Here is a 14861-nt window from a genome sequence, read left to right as displayed (position 1 = left end):
AGTGTTGGTGCTACCTCAGAGAGAGCTGAATCGGTACATAATTCCTTGGCTCCACATTCCTGCTGCTCCGGAGGCAGCTAAATGACAGTGAGAGAGGGAGGGAGGAGCTGTGATGAATGTGTTGTAAAAGCACCAGAGTGCAAGAAGATGGGGAAAGAGGCAAGCAATTCTCTAATCCAAAGCACTACCCAGAGAAGACTTCCAGGTCACAGAAAGTGGTGCAGCTCAGGCTGTCAGCCCACATGTAAAGGAGATGGTTTGGATGGCTAACACTGAGTTTTTCAGTGCTCACCCCACCACATGAGCCCAGCTGATGCTATGGCACTTGTATAGCTGAGGTATTGTCAGTGCTGTCGTTCCACTGATGAACAGTCCCAGCCAGCAGAGTGGTCCTCCTGCTCAGCTACCTACCTGCAGTAGCTGAAGGATGTCTTTTGTTGTAAGGCATCACTAGGTACATGCAGAGTGTGTCTCTCACTGAACATGGCTCTTGTGCAGGAAACAGCTGTGGATAGTTGAGTTCTTTAACAAACATCTCCTGGGTTTGTGTACTATGAGGACATTCTTATGCCTGAAAGCAAATATTAGGAATTACTTCCCAAAAGCCTATATTTAAAAGTCTCACAATCATTAGTTTATATGGACTACCAATTCTGCATGTAAGATGCTCCCTCTAACACATGGGATGGAGCATAGGAGCAATTACTGGGACATCTCTACTGCTGATTCACACAGAACATGATCCAACAGAGCCATGGACTATGCAAGCTGAGACTCTTTAAAAGGGAGCTGGGTCTCTTTAGCTTGGAGAAGAGGAGACTGAGGGGTGACCTCATCAATGTTTACAAATATGTAAAGGATGAGTGTCAGGATGATGGAGCTAGGTTTTTCTCAGTGATGTCCAGTGATAGGGCAAGGGGTAATGGGTGTAAACTGAAGCATAAGAGGTTCCATGTGAACATCAGGAAAAACTTCTTTACTGTGAGAGTGACAGAGCACTGGAACAGGTTGCCCAGGGGGGTTGTGGAGTCTCCTATGTTGGAGATATTCAAGGCCCGGCTGGACAAGTTCCTGTGTGATGTACTCTAGGTTACTCTGCTCTTGCAGGGGGGTTGGACTAGATGATCTTTTGAGGTCCCTTCCAACCCTTGGGATTCTGTGATTCTGTGAAAGCGCCAGGCTTACTCACACTGCCATTAAAGACAACCTCTATGTGCACAGTGTAAGGGACCAAATGCCAGTGGGAAGAATTGAGTATTTTCAGCCTCCTCGGAGGAATATTATAAACAAAGCATAGTGACAGGAAAGGTGTATAAAATGTACTGACAGTGCCTTTTAAGTGAGTCGCCATGTATTATTTTAGCCAAGTCTTTATTCATTTCTACTTAATGCTGTGTGCTAAAGGTCTCAAAGCTGCTGGCAATACTCAGTGGAATAATTTTAGAGCAACCTTAATAGAACAAGCAGAATAAATGATTGTTCAAATACATTGCAGCAAGATAGCTTTTTAATAGAACAAGTTATCCAAAACACTGATGGCTGGAGCTTGTAAATGGAAAAAAAATCTCCCCTGTGTTTCATTACATCAGCCTGTCTTTATTTCCTTCTTATGAGTCTAAACACAGTTCACTTGTGCTGGACATAGTCCAGTTGAAAAATTAGTGTTTGGTCAATGATGTGTCTTGTTCACAGGCTGGAGGTCCAAACAGGATGACTACAGTCAACCATCCTGTCTAACCTCCTGCATAATGTAGGTTACGGAATTCCACCCTGCAAGGCCTGCAGTGGAAGGAATTACTCTTCACTGCTATTCCAGATTCAGGAAAGCATTTCTATTTTGAGCAGTACTTAAGCACACACTTAACTTTAGTAATATGCTTAATTCCCATTTAAACATGCAGTTAAGTGCAACTTTGAGTTTGCACCTTTTGTGAGCAAACATTATGGAGACCAGCAACTTTGTCATGCTGAAAAGTGTACTTTATGACTCCCAGTGCAAAGTGAAATCTTAAGAATTAATGCCAGAAAGTCAGATGTTTTGCTAATATATCTCCAGTCAGCAGATGACCTCCAGAGAGGTCTGATTTGCTTGGGGATTTTCAGGTCTATGGGGGTTTAATGGTGTCGCAGACTGCAGTATGAAACTGCTGCAGGAAACGCATTTCCCCTTCCATTTCACTTATTAGAAGGGATATCTGAATCAATAGTATTTCATTAATTCAGTAACAATCTCTACTAAACCTCTCAAAAGACAAGAAAGAAGAGAAGTTGATTTTGTCTTCATTTCCGAGGTTTTTTTTCACTTGCTTGGGGAGTGGAGGTAATCTCTGCTGTGCCATAATACCTTACCTAATTGAGCTTTTAGATTAATGTTTAAACTTCATTTGCAAGTCCATTACCAAATCTAATCAGTTACAAAGGTACCATTAAGGAAAGGATTTTTTTTTTTTTCAAATCCACTTCTAATTCACATTTCCTCCCACAACTGTCCAAGGCCCTGGCAGTGGCTGCGGATACTGCGTTATAGATATCGTACTTATACTAGGAGGGAAAAGGAACCACGGAATATTTTCAGTAGAGACAATAATATGTCAAATTACATAGAGTTCATACGCTGGTACGAGCCAAAAAGGAATCAGTTAAATCTTGACTGAAACTTTCAATTGTCAAAGGCAAAAAATACTAATGTTCAGCCTCTTTTAAAGTGATGATAACCACCTTTAAGAAGGTGCTGAATTGATTGCACTGAAAGCTTTTCGCTAGATCCATTACCTGCAAGAGATGCGGAGCATGGTCAGCATTATCCACAGCATCTTCCAGTGTACTGAAATCCTGTCACAGCTCAGAAGTTTCAGGTCTGCTTAATTTTCCACGCTCATGTACTCCTCAGCCTTGTTGCTAGTAAATCCTCTTCACATGGCAAGTAAAACGTTCCTTTTAAGCTACACATCAGAATAAGACCACCAGCTCCTCAGTACTTGGGATAGCGGACAGCATAAATGCTAACTCACGGCTGACCTGACCACAGCTGAATGAGTGACTTCAAGCCAAAGACTCTCTCTCCCATTACCTAATCCCTGAGACATCCAGACTCCCATCCTCATTAGCACTTAATAGAAAAAGAAAATCTGGATTTTATTTTTCTAACTGTTCTTAGAAGATAAACAAAGCTGAAATGGAGATATAAAAATCAGCAGTGGGATACTATGCAGACACCACCACTTCCAGGGAAATCAGAATTTTGCTGCTGTGTCTGTGTATTAGGGGGAAAGCTCTGCCTACCCAGGGTGGTTGGACCTCAGCTTTGGGAGGCAGGGGTGTTTAGAGGTAGTTGCTAATAATCAGGGGGTTAGTCACCTCTTCTAAATCTCTTGATGCAAATATATTCATTTCCTGATCCCCTTTGGAGCCTGCTTACCCAGCCAGCCTAGTCATCTCTGTAGGAAGCCATGGTTGAGCAGGAGGTCTGCAGAGTCCTGAGAAGGAAGTAACCCTATTGCTACAGTGAAGATAATATTACACTGCACCACTAAAACATGTAGTGTTGCAGCTCCCAGAACTGCCACTTTAAGGGATGTGTTCTGCTGGTCCAAATGTCTCTGATTAAGGGCAAGAGAGGCCTTTTCATCAGGCTACTTAGCTTAAGAAGCACATAGCGTAAGACACAAAACGTTGCATGGAAGCTGTTAAGGTTTCTCCCACTCTGGTCTGCTGTGTGCCCTTGGGTTTCTTGCTTAACTTTGCCTCTCTGATTTGACAAACAAGTATGATAATTGTTGTATTAGCACTTACCTTTGTAGAGCATGCTGAGATTTGTGGGTAAAAAAAGTGCTGTGTAAGTACACAGCTTCTGTTATGATATGCTACTGCTTTTCTGTGTCCCTATACTGAAAAGAATGAGAGCAAAGAACAAAAAGAGAAGCAGGTAAGAATGATTAATAAATATGCAGCCTACAATGGCCTTTCTCCCAAGATAAATGTAATAGCAACAACGAATACAGAGGAGGAGAGGAGGCAGCGTATGGCAGAAATGAAAGCATAGACAATGCCAGAATTACATCCATAGATCCTTGTCTCCATGGACTTCAGTCACTGCTGTGTGCTTGAAGCCGGCCAGAAGAATCCCCAACTGAGATATCTGACTACGCTCCCTTAACATGAGATCACTCTGCCTGCTTTAAACCTGAAGAAAAAGAAGGAGGGTGGAAGAGTCAGAGGGTTCAACATCAACAAGATCTAAACTACTTGACATTCTCGTTCTGAAATGCTAACTCTTAAATTATAGAGGTCTCTCTTTTTTTTTTCTCTTTTCTTTCCCCAAGTGCTCTGTATTTCACCATGTAACAGTGTGCGAACATTTTATCAGCAAATACAAGGGGGGTGGGGGAGGAAGATCAGCTATCTAAAACTGATAAGGCAATTTGGCACAGAGGCAGCAGCTATCACTTCTAAATGGATATGAGCTTTCTGGGGTTTAACAAGTTGCAGGAATAAAATTCTGGGGATTGACTACTCTGAGGGTGAACGGGAAGCTGTGCTCACTCGCACCATGACACGGCTACCTGCTTCACTACCCACGTTACTGGGACTGTGCCCTAATGAAAGGAGTGATACTACTCTGCTGTATAGCAACAGTCCATGACACTGTGCTAACAGTATGTTTGGGGCCATTATGTGAGTAATAATCTCACTGCTCCTTTGTTTTATGAGGCAATAATCTGATTCCCATGTGCATAAAATGAGGCCAAAGGGTAAATAGTTTATTATAATGAGGGAACAACGTTAAGACTGATCAAAACTAGAGGTCAGTGTTATTATTTCTGTTATGACACCCATTCATTTAATAATCCTTCTGTTCATATCCTAACGGCAGGGATCCATGTCCTGGTTTTTCAAGGCAGTATCTGTCCCCTAATAAAGGCAGATATTATCCTGCTGTCTCTCACATCTAACTCAGCTCACTCTCGATATGGTTCCTCATTACAATCAGATCTGAGAGACTCACAACATGGCTGTGTGGTGAAGAACTAGTGGAGAGGGACCAGAAACACTAGACATTCTCTGTGTGGCCTCAAGGCACAGAAGTATCAGTACAGGACAGAGAACTCAGTACAGGTTTTCTAATTTATGACAAGCTTCCCACTTTGTGAATTCTCCTTCCTTTCTGCAGCATCTCTTTCCTCTCTAACCCCCCAAGAAAATTGCCTGCTCTCTACTGACAGTTTGTCATTCCCAGCAGAGAAAATATCCCCAGTAGGAGTTACTGCATCAGTGATGTATTTCTATAGGTCTGGGGGTTTGGTTTTGTTTTTACTTTTCCCTTGACAGAACAAAAGCGTGGCTGGTCTACTTAGAATGGACCTGAACACAGCAATATTATAGGGTTTAGTTAATCACAGAATAAAATAAGTACTGTCAGGCTTTCTGAATAGGCAAAGATTCCATGTGTATTAAATACATATATAGGTGCGTATAATTTCATAAACCAGTTAAATGCATAAAGCATTTTTATCTAGAGACTTTATTATAGTATTGAGTCTCCAAGTGTCTTGGATCCACATGTTCTTATCTTATTCTCTTGTCTTGTCACCCAGTTAATCTCCTATTAGGTAAATCCCTTCTTCACCTAATACTGGTGCATATTCTTCTGCCTGTGGAGTATATAAAGTATTATTATTAATGTGATACTGTTATTATTGTTATTATTATTATTATTATTGTTCTTATTATTGATCCTGCCCTGGCTATGAGAGGTGTGCTGGAGTAATGTATATAGAACAGTAGATGCGTCTTTTTACATATCAGCTAGAGGCAAGAACATTGTATTATTATAATGTTCTTGCTGGTTTTATAGCCAGGTAATAGAAAACAACTGTTGAAGAGGGGCCTTATTATATGTTTTCTAATGCATATAATGTACAATATTCAGGATTGCTGCTACATAGATATGAAAACCTTTACTGATATTAATAATGAGAAAATCTGACTTAACAGTGAAATCAGCAGAAGCTGGCTTTAACATTCTCTATCCAAGGTCTTTATTTAAACACATTGTTTTCAAGTACACATAAAGGCTGAGTTTTCAAGGTCTGATGAAGCAGAGAGGCAAGTATGACAGACAAAAATGAACATTTCAGAAAAGGACATTTTTATTGTGGGAGCTAAATGAGGGCTATTAGGATGAATTCCCTTCAGGTCTTCTAGAATATTGTCCCTTGCTTTTGGTGAAAACTGGAAAGATCAACCCCCAAACTATTTGATACAGATATTGTAAAACATTGTGGAAGAGATACTGTATCTACAGAATAACCTGGCTATGGGTAAAATACCATTTGCTCCAGAAATGGGTAACAGAATTTTCTGTGTCATTTTAAAAAGCTTCTGGGTGGTTTGTGAAAAACACACAAACAAACAAACAACACCCCCCAAAAAAGCCTACAGTGTGCAGAGTTTGAACCACTGATGCAGATTTGCTCCCAAGGTGTGCATCCAGACCTAGGCTGATGTAGCCTAAACCTATGCTAGTAACTGGATGTGGATACCAGAAAACTGTATAATGACTGTCTGAATGTCAGTGAACCTGATAAAACTTCCACTGCAAAAGCTATGTAGATATTCCCTTTAATTTCAATGGTCTTTGGACTGGGCTTAGTATTAACTATTTATCACAGATAACAGAAACCTCCAGATGATTTGTTTCATTTGCTTAGTAAATGAAGATATTAATTTGCTGAAATGAATGTATTGAAAGCATAAATTTTGAAGGAAGGACATAAAGAAATTTTGTTTTCCAAGCTTGCTGGTAGGAGAATTTAGCAATGGGAATCCCCACAAAAATAAATTCATTTCTTGCTCTCTAACATTATTACTGAAGAGTAAAGTTATAACTAAAATAACAAGATCCTGGTTGTTAGAAGCACCCTCCAGTACTCTCTGGCTCCCAAAGTACCACATTTATCCTTTTATATTTGGCAATGTCTCTCTATATTAGCAGAATTCATTTGTTTTATTCACTGATGCATAGAGGTTAAGGTGAAAAAGGATCATTAGGTATCTGGTATAGCCTCCTATGCATCACAGGCCGTTAAATTCCTTGCAGTTATGTTTGTATTATATGAAGCCAATAATTTGCATTTGGCTAACACAGCCTGATTTGAAGATGTCATGAGATTGAGAATGACTTGTTCGTTTGGTCGTGTGTTCCAGGGGTTGATCATAAGATCATAACGAAAAGAAGAAAAACAACCAATTTTTTTATTTGAATTTGCCTGGCCTTAGTTTCAAGCCAATTTTCTATTTCTTATTACAGTTTGCTCCACTACGCTGGGAAACCCTTTTATTTTCTGCCTACAACAAAATACTTCTGTGCTACAATTCAGTCCCTTCAATATGCTTTGCAATAAGCTAAAGTGCTAAGTTCTTGCATCTCTTGCTGCAAAGATTTCTTCGCTTTTGGAGGCTCTGTCCTGTTTCAAATATCCTTTAAATATGTGGACACCAAAACCAGATGTTATATTCCAATATAACTTGTCCCAGTGTTCTACCCAGTGCAATCACTTTTTTAGTCCTACTCACTAGAAGTCCCACGTTAAAACTGCTCATGCTTTATCACAGGATCACCTTTGGAGTACATGTTGGATTGCTTTACTGCCATAATCTTTTTCAGATCCATTTAGATCTGAGTCTGTAACTTTGGCATGATTGCATACTGCTAAATTAATTACTTTACGTTTCACTGCATAAACCCATATTTTGACAGAATGATCCAGGATTGCTAAACTCCTGGTCAGATTGTATGAGTGCTCTGTCCTCATCATTGTCTTTATCTTATCTGTAAATATTATTAGCAATGAATTTATATTCATTAGCAGGGCATTTAAGATGCTGAATGTCCTCAATCCTATGTTGATGCTTACAGAAACCCAGTAGGAGCTCCCCAATACTGTGTCATACAGTTGCTACTACTTTTTGAAAGCTTAGCAGTGTATTTCCCAGTCCACTGGAGGCATAGTCTGTGGAAATTGTATAGTGCTAAATTTAAACAGAATGGCATGAAGTATTATGTCAAACATATCAACTGGTAAAAATAGCTACGTAGATATATATGTGTGTATATATATATATATATATTCAGTTTGTTTGATCCATTTTCCACAATAACTGTTGACTGACAATAATTATATTTTAGTCCTCCAATTCATTATTAATTGAGCCTTATGTCATCATTTTCTTTTTCCCTTTTCCTTTTTCCCCTGGGACTAAAATCAGCCCAACCAGCCTGTACATCATCTGGTGACCCTGGAACCTTGGGGAGACATCTGTTAATGACCAGCACTGCAGCTATGCAATTTATGCAAATGTAATACAGGGCAAATCTCATTTATAAAATGTATTCATGAAACTTCTGTAAAATTCAGCTCTGTCGCAACTGAAGTTACAGGTGCTTGTGAAGTTCAGGCACAGCTTGAGGACACAAGGTAAGGATGCAAACATTTGGGGGGTCAGACAGGACTGTGGCTTATATGGTCTTGAGATGCTTGTAGTAGCTAGCACAGCTGCAACTGAGACAGATGCTGTCCCATGTTACATTAGGACCTCCTTGAGCATCAGAAGCAGGCAAGACCAGGGGAGCATTCAGATAGTTCTCGCCTCCCGTTGTGCAGCTCCTCTCAATACACCTTGGGTAGGCTTTTCTGCCTCTGTATTGCTTGACACAGAGATGTATTACTTATTTTCAATGCTGTCAGTCTGGCACTTTTCACAACAAGTAGCATGATATTTGCTCTCTTTCCTTTATCCCCAAAAGAAGTGACACAAAAAGTTAGCATTAAAAATGACAAAGTGTCTAAAGACATTAGTACCTTTATAAAACTTTATTCACATCAGAAGACATATAAGCAGTACTCATATGACAATTTGTTTTACCTTGTCCTATCTATAAGTGGTTGTAATTTTATTTCTGAGTCTCGGTTTCTGTGCTTTCTACATTCCCTGTAGACAGCCATTAGGATCTGTAGTATTTTTACTCTGTGCTTGAGAACAAAAATGTAGTGCTAAAAATAGAAAATCCACACTAGGAAATAAACACTGATGTTATTTAATATACTGAATAAAACTAGGGCTTGTTGGAAACCTACACAATATGGATAGCTGATGTTCTAAGAATACATTATGAGCCTCCCTGAGCTCTATCCTGGTTTTCCTGGTCTACTTGGAAAGAGCAAAGCTTATTTTCTTTCTTATTACTTATCTTTATTCCCATGAGTATCCAAATAAAATTGCTTGGGTCAGGACTCTGTTTTGTTCTTGGTGCTACTAGTGGAGAGGCTCTAACTTTCAATTAGACCTGAAACATGGTGGTAGGGAACAACCAAAAAGGTGGGCATCATACACCTCCTGAGAGCCTGTGTGGAAGCAGGAGTGTTGAAAAATGCTGTGTGTATGAAAAGAAAGACCAGTGCTTCAGGCCTGGGGATTAGAAAACTGTGTGGCTAAAGATGAAGGACCATATTTTACTCTTCAAGGACATAGACAGTTTGTCCTCCAGACATGATAGACACAACAGCAGAGCTGTAGCTGAAAGGTGATACTCTAGTCATCAGCCTTGCTACTGGAGGTGCTGTGAGCTTGTTTCTCCACTACCAGTCTCATTTGCAGTAGGTAGCGCAGCTTTTTGCACTTTAAAGAAAATACAAGTAGCAATACAGTATCACAAGGTCAGCTGCAATTGTATGTATTATAGGCAGTTATCTGGAAACCACATGAAACAGCAATCTCTTTCCTCACACCAGCTCTGCACTGCCTTCTTGTGTAGCAACAGCTTGCAGATGAGGAGCTGAGAGTGATTTTATTTTTCTTCTCCTCCATGCAAATCTTTCATGACTTGCACAGCCCTATGACTTAAAAAGTGCCTGTAAAGTTGGTCCATTCCCATGAAAAGTTCTGGAGGCAATGGGAGTGGAGGTGACACTGTCGGAAGCTCAGCCATCCCTGCAAGTTCTGCAGGCTTTAAAGGAGATGCTGGACCAACAGTTACATAGGGGGCAGAGAAAGGAGTGATGATGGCCTTCCCCAGTTCTTTCATTTCTCCAAGACCCACAGCAAAGATGACAGCAGCAGCACCTACTAGGCAAGAGGTGGGCCAGACCTACCTAGGTTACTCCAAACAGAAATACCCTCATGCCTCAGTTTCTCTGCTTCAGTGTGGAGACAAATCAGTTCCTTGCAACAGATTAAACCAAACCTGTAACACAGGCCAGTTGTCCTCCTTCAGTAGGCAGTTCCTGGAGCCTTGCAGGTATAGCAGCCTCAGCTTCTGCCGTCCCCAAATGTGAGGCAGGCAGCAGGTGCCGGTGCTGCTGGTGTGGGCAGCCCACGGTTTCTGTAGGTGTGCAGTTTGTGCCAGCACTGCCGCAGCAAATTCTTTTCATGGGAGGGGCAGGAAACGGTGTTTCTGTAGCGCGGTGGAAAGCAAACCATTCACTGCTGTCAGGGTTCCTTCTCCTCACAAATGAGATCTTGTTTATGAATGTGTCTTTGAAGTCCTGTGAGAACCGGTAGAGTTCCACTTTCAGAAAAATATTAATGATTAACCATGAATAAGTAAGGGAGGATGAGACCTTTGAGGTATCTGCTGAGAGACAGCAGCATTCTGCTATAGCTGACAAAAACCCAAGCCCACGGCTTGTGGATGCTTAATCCAAACTTCCACTTACCTATGAACAAGGCACACATCACATAGTTCCTCACCAGACTTACCCAGAAGGAAACCTCCCTCCCAGTACATAACCCTGGGGATTTTTGTCCCCCAGCAGGTCAAGGGGTAATGTCTCAGATTTGCTCCATTTCAATGAAACCACACAGTAAACTTTATTAATCTTTCCAATGTAGAAATCACTATCCTTCTTCTTCCTTCCTCCTCCTTCAGCTGCCACAACGCGTATAGGCCTATAAAGCACATTCCGATTGATTCTGGTGCCCTCAGGTGCCCTTCTCCTCCCTCCTCCTCCCAGATGAACACCTGTGAGAGGCAGATGGTACAGATAATCCAGAATATATTTCCTGAGTCCACGTAGAGAAGCTGCCAAGCTGCTGATTCTTGGCACCATGCCCCATGGCATCCACGGCTGGTGAGAGACACAGATGCCGCCCAAAAATAGATGAGGAAGAAATTCTCCCAGTGTCTCCAGAGGTCCGGGGAAGGCGGCTGCTGCCACAGGGCCCATGGGCAGCTGTCCTGCTGGCACCCGTGCTGGGAATGCCTCAAGCAGAGCTTCCTCTCTCACATCTCAATCAGTCCTTCCTCCTGGCTCCCATTCAATAGGCTCTATGGGCACTGCCTTGCTTTCTTGTCATGGAGGGGGAGAGGATGGTTTTGGTCAGACATGGCCTGGCAAAAGGAGAAAACAGGGAGCTAGGAGCCATTGTTTCTGCCTGCTGACCTCACCTCCATGCCCTCTCAGGGGCTGCAACAACAGATATCTCTGTTCATTCATTTACTTTCAAGAATGATATGCACCAGCATATATTTATGCCTGCCAAAGGTATAATATACCCCCTCTTAAGCTCTGAGCTTTGTCAGTGATTGCATGGTGTGGCTATGTAGGTGCCCAGCCATGCAGCACAATCCCACACCCCGCTGCATCCTTCAACATGGGCCAGCACCAGCAGCCTCCTGAGCTGCAGGGAAGGGTCCCTAAGATGAACCACCACTGTCAGAGATTCAAGTACTTCCTGAACAAGAGAACCAGTTTTCCAGCCTGTGACTGTGCCTGGAAGTCGGCTGGTTCACACATGAAGTCATTAACTCTGGGGTAGAAATCATGCCCATGCACAACCACAGCAGTCCCCCTGAAATTCAAGTGCTCATCAGGGGCTACCACAACTAAAGCTGCATTATTCCACAGCAGTCATCAGGAAAAGGAGCCAAGACCAGTCTACCAGCACATAAGACCAGCAATAACCAAAGCCAGCACACTGTGCTCTGCCTATTGTGTGGGGCTTCAGGGCAGTGTAAATCCATGCACTACCTGGCCGGTTTTGAAAGACACGTTCTTACTTAGTGAGGGTCTGCCAAGCACTTTCTGGACATGAAGGAGAGCACAGTCCTTGCCTGAATGGCTGATGGTCAGAGGCACACTAGCAGTGAGGAAAAGGAGCAAATAGGACAGAAAACAAAGGCATGTGAGCATTGGAAAGGAAGTAGTTTGCCCCAGTATATTTTGAGAAGCTGGAAGAAATGTGGGATACATTAATTGTCTTTCCACTGTTCTCTATTAGTTCTATAACCTTCAGATCTGTAATTCAGAGCTAAAATCCTTCATTTCCAGTATTCAGTCCTTTTATGCACATTTGGCAGTAAAACGCCTCTTTCTCCTTTCCCGCCCTTCCTCCCCTTCCCAAAACCAGGACATTACACCCAGCTCCTAAAAAACACAAGGGTACCTAACCCCGTTGGACCCAATAGGCTTAACCAGATTTAGGTGCCTAAACCCCTTTGAGGATCTAGGGTTTAATCAGCTCATTTAATGAGCTCCTATACTTAAAATGAACAAACAAGGTCTTAAAGCCAGTGACTCTGAGATCCAGTGCAGAACAGGCCCTCAAACTGCAGGCACCAAAGCAAAGGGTCAGGCTAAGTCCCAGAAAGCAGTGTTGAGATGGAGAGAGGTGTCATGCTCCCCGGGTAATGCTGCGTCTGCTCAGCTGATGTAGCAGTGATCAAGAAAGAGCCATGCAGTATTTGCAGAAGACCTGCTTTCTGCATTCCGTGTAAGGCAGTCCCTCCTTCCCCCAGTTTCTGAAGGAACCTGATTTCTCGTGGAAGGCCAGGTGATCCAAAAGCAAGAAGGCACCATGGAAAATTTCAGCTATGCCAATGCATTTTTGGAGATTACACCTCTTTCCATTAAAGAGCACAAGTAACAAATCAACTAACTTCAGTCACAAGCTGCTTAACATAGAGAAATGACGGAACTTCTAGCTGTAGCTGCTCTTGCTGCCTCTACCACAGAATGAAAAGGAAGCTTCCTCTAAAGATAATGCTATTCTCACTGCCATAAAGCTTGCACACCAATCCTACTCAATGAGCAGAAATCAAAACAAAAAAGGAGGAGAAAAGGGTGTCTTTTGGCTGGAGAAGTTTATAAGAAGAGGATGGGGTGTCATAAGCAGCAAGGAGCAGTATTGGTGGTGTAACAGCTCAGTTAGTTAGGTAACAGTTAGGTGTAACAGTCAGTTAGTCAGGCTGTGGTTTTTGGGAAGCATTATAAGAAGAGACGTTTCAGGGAGAAATTTCGTGAGGAAAATAACAAGATTGCTTTTTCAGTAGTTTATGGGCAAGAAGACATAGATGATGAAGGCTAAACAGTGCCATACTATGTGTTGTGGCAGTACCAGCCCCAGGGCTCTGTGAGGGCTCTGCTGTCCTGACAAAATGGCAGCTGAACACAAGGACGCAGCCATGCAGAACAGCACCCAGCATCTCCAGGAAGTCACTTAGCTGTTACCTTGTTCAGGATGGCTGGCACAACCATACACACAGGATTTGTGCTTTGGTTGCTGTGCTGAAATGCAAACAGGTGTTATAAAAACATGAAGTAGTCCTCAATGCCTTTCACAGAGAGCACGCGGGCTTTGATCATATGAGAAATGGAAATTTTATATCATTCAGAATATTTAATCACCTCTGGATTGTTTGATGGACCTCAGGAGCCTTTATTAACAGTGGTGTAGGGCTGGGAAACTGTGGGTCCATGCCTAATAGTACTTGACCATCATGATAATTATCACTGTGAGGTAAGCTGGGAAAAGCCATTTCTCGGTATTATCACGTAGAAGGGACCACTGATACTAAGTGTGCGAGCTTGGAAAATGAAGAGCTGAATTAACAATGTCTAATGCAGAGCTACAATAATCAAGACAGCAGACATGGAGGACCTAGATGATAGTAAAAGTTAGCCATGGTGAGTCAAGCAAGCTGGAAATATGAATGGAGGCAAAGAGTCAGGTCCACAGCTGGAAGAGAGATCTGATGCTTCTCCATGCTCCTCGGACAGGTCTGGACTGTAGAAACTGGATAAGAACTGCAGCATCACATGATGCAAGAGAGATTCCGTCTTCTAACCATAACAAGACCTTTCAGCATTGCTTGCTGTACCTGAACATGCTTCACTTTAGCTCAGTATGGGGCACAGTTCACCTGCTTTTGTGTTTATCTCATAGCAATTGGCCTTGATATTATAGCAGTGTCTGAAGCATAGATTAGAAAGGAGCAGAGGTAGTTGAGGTAAAGTCTGCCCTACTAATGGTAGTTCTTGGAGGATCTGACGTTTCTGTTTTATTCAAGCAGCAGTCCCCAGGCCTAGGGCTGTGCAGAGTTCTTAGATTGCTCTCCATTTAAGTTGGCACACCAGTACCCACTACAGCATTTCTCTTGCTTTAAATAATGCAAAAATGCTCAGACCAACAGAGATGGAAAATGGCAGTGAGCACATTTTCCTGCACTCTTATGGAAGCACCACTACATCTGACAGTACTCCAGGCTACCACTCTGTCAAGGATGTGCTCATTTCCATTCTTCTAGCTCAATCCTCAAACCCTTGACGCAGCAGTTTTGATAAGAACCACCTATTCCTTAGGACGTAACCAAATTCTGCTGGGCAGCTCAATCCCTCGCTTGCTGGGGGGGCAGGTTTTCTTAAGTGTTGTGATTTAACCCCAGCCAGCAACTGAGCCCCCCACAGCCACCCCTCCCCAGTGGGATGGGTGAAAGATTCAGAAGAGTAAAGGTGAGAAAACTTGTTGGCTGAGGTAAGGACAGTTTAATGGGTGAAGCAAAAGCTGCACGCACAAGCAAAGCA

At 42.4% G+C, this 14861-nt stretch overlaps 1 protein-coding gene across 1 annotated transcript in view; it reads right to left on the bottom strand.

Moving 5' to 3' along the window:
• LOC308218173 (ubiquitin-conjugating enzyme E2 E2) overlaps nucleotides 1–14861 on the bottom strand; it is a gene marked incomplete at both ends in the record, with an annotated part of 320704 nt that overhangs the window by 63972 nt on the left and 241871 nt on the right. The window lies entirely within an intron of this gene.

This window comes from Psittacula echo (assembly GCF_963264785.1).
Source record: "Psittacula echo genome assembly, chromosome: 2".
Taxonomy (NCBI): domain Eukaryota; kingdom Metazoa; phylum Chordata; class Aves; order Psittaciformes; family Psittacidae; genus Psittacula; species Psittacula echo.
Note: the sequence above shows the minus strand (reverse complement) of the source record. Positions and strands in the feature narration are given on the sequence as shown.